The sequence below is a fragment of the Rhinatrema bivittatum genome, chromosome 6 (genome assembly GCF_901001135.1).
Source record: "Rhinatrema bivittatum chromosome 6, aRhiBiv1.1, whole genome shotgun sequence".
NCBI lineage: Eukaryota > Metazoa > Chordata > Amphibia > Gymnophiona > Rhinatrematidae > Rhinatrema > Rhinatrema bivittatum.
Window position 1 is genome coordinate 126,396,207 of NC_042620.1, and position 2,658 is coordinate 126,398,864.

Sequence of the window (2,658 nt, forward strand, 5' to 3'; positions counted from 1 at the left end):
AGCCACTAGATAGTCGGATAAGATCAGGATCGGGGTGGTGCTACTTAGCCATAACATCTCTGGGGCTGTGATGGTAGCTAGGGACTGCCGATGTTCCCTTGAAGGGGCACCTCTGAAAAGGTGTTGTGCAGCTGAATAAATTGACCTACCCAGTCTGTCTCCTGGGGGTAGGGAGGGAAAGCAGATTTAAAAATTTGGAAATGTCCTGTGAGGGGGATGTTGGTCCAAAAGAACCTTGAGATAAAAACCTTAACAGTTCATTATACTGTGAAAAAAAAAAATCTTTAAACAGTCTGGCAGTAAACATATCTAACAAATATTCTCCCTTTAAACAGTACTTCCAGAAAAAAGCCTTTTATACACTCTTACATATACTTAAACAACCATTAGAAATTTCATTTTCTTTAATGCAAAATTCCTTGAGCTGCTATTAATAATTTTATTCTTTTTCTTATAGAACCTTATACCATATCCAGCAGGTTCAGAGAGGTATTGTCTTTGAATATTTTTTTTGCTTTCCTCTAACCATTTGTATGCTCTCAAAACTGATAATTTTTAAGAAAATGATCCTTTGTATTGTTTTTTTTTTCTTTTTAGGCTCTTCACAAACAGAGTCCCTTGAGGTAAGTATCTTAGTGTGTGAGTATATGTATATGTATATGTGTGTGGGGGGGGGGGGGGGGGGGAGAGGTGCTGCTTTACTACTGAGCTGAGTAAATGGTAATAGACTGACCATGGCTAGAGTGTATGTCCTGGGTTTTCAGTATGCATACTTACCTCTATTGGTCCTTTCAGAAAGCAGCTTGGGCGCAGTTGTCTCTGTGGTAGCAGGCACCTCTGGATGGAGGGTCAGATGGCAGCCGGTGTCAGCCTTTCCTTCTCCGATGGCCTACTCTCTAACTATAAAAAAAATCAATAAGAGAAACTAGTTCCCTGGCACTAAAACTCTTCTGCAAGCAAATTAAACTGGCCAGGCAAAACAAAAGATAAGCAAAAATTCCCTGTCTTGAATTTTCTTAAGGAGCACAGCACACATTCAGTTTTACCAACGTCCAACCTTCCCTCTACTAAGGGCAGATATGGTAGCACTGAGGTTCTGTCCAAGACTTTACCATTAACTATCCTGTCCCTTTACCTTGGTACAGGGAACCAGGATTAACTTTCAGTCAAAAACATCCTGTTGCGCCTCTTCTAATTTAATAAGGCACACACAAGCACTGATACTATAATTCTTCCTTTAGCTGTTCCCCTTTAAACTGATGACTGGATTCCACACCCATCTCCTTTCTCTAATCCTTTTTTCAAATAAACTTTGTCGGCAGAGAACAGATCCCTGTTACAGTGACACAACAAAAGTGGTGCCACTTCAAAAAATGTACAACAGACTTACTCCTGAAGTAAAAACTTTCCCCATTCCATAGCACAGATTTTATTTCTAACATTTTTCAAAGTAACTGTGGTGCCCCCAGAATCCCAGTTGGGGCATAATTTGGGGGGGAACGGCCTGCAATGCCGGTATGCAGTTCCAGCACTTCTTGTCAGGCTGAAGAGGCAGAGCAGCAGAGGTGTTCTCCTTTAGCTCATCCTTTCCAGGGAGAGAAGAGTAGGGGCTGAATCTGAAGCACCCAGAAAACAGTCGCTCTGCTCCCTAGTCCAGCCCTTCCCCTGGTGTCCCCCACCACCCTCACCACCTCTCCTGTATTACAAGAAACAGAAGGCGAAGGGGTGATATTGAATTGGATACTGCAGAATAAAGAACAAACTCAAAAAGGGGTTTTCATTAGCACAAGTTTGAAAGCTGTGAGCGGGAGGTGTCAATTGTCAAGGCCTCAACCCTGACCTTGATGCATGGCACTTCTGCTCACAACGTTCAAATTTGTACTAATTCAGACCTTTTTTTTGTGACCATTGCCGAGGGCTTCATTTCTGGCAGAGCAACCCAGAACAGTGTTCTGCCACCTTTTTTCTGGGATCCAAGAAAGCAGAGCAGAGTAGGCAGTGTATATCAGTTCTGGCTCCCCTGAGATAACACAACAGAGCCAGTAGTTGCATGGATTATTTATGGGCCCCCAGCCCTTGAAGAAAGCAGAGAAGATCAGAGAGTGTTTGAGCAGCTTATCCTGAGAGAAAGGTAGCCACATGCTTTCATTTGTGTATGTGTGTGACAGAGAGTTCACATCTGGCCCTGGGCCCACCCATCTCCCCTCCCCTCCAAAGTTTCTCTTCTTTGTTGTCTATTTTGTCAGAAACCTTGAGTTAGGTAAGAAGGCCCTAACCTGGCTGGGGACAAACAAAAACAGATCTTCACTCTTAGAGAACCAGCTCAAAAGACCACCCCGCTAACTAGCCTGTCCCTCTCTTCTAGGCAGGGATCAATCCATTTCAGACAATCCTCAGGGGGAGGTGCTAATGGGATGGTATCTCTCTCACTGCTATCTCTTTAAATCAGGGCTCTAGGGCCACCTAGTGGAGACTAGAGGATCTTTACAGGAATATGTAATGCAGTGATGTAGTAGTTGTATGGCTCCTGAAGAAAACTGGATTCTTTGCATGCTGTGATATGTTTTATTGGATCTATGTAAGTATTATGAAAACATGTTATACATGAGTTCTCAAGACTATATCTGTCACTTCTAAGGTGTAAATAAAGTTTCTAAT

General features: G+C 42.9%; 1 long non-coding RNA gene across 1 annotated transcript; it reads left to right on the forward strand.

Annotated features, from left to right (window-relative positions):
• Window positions 1–374: 374 nt before the first annotated feature.
• Window positions 375–1,754, forward strand: LOC115093225. Its single transcript, XR_003857235.1, has 3 exons — window positions 375–489; window positions 598–623; window positions 796–1,754. It is a non-coding gene; the product is annotated as an uncharacterized LOC115093225 (long non-coding RNA).
• The last annotated feature ends 904 nt before the right edge of the window (window positions 1,755–2,658 follow it).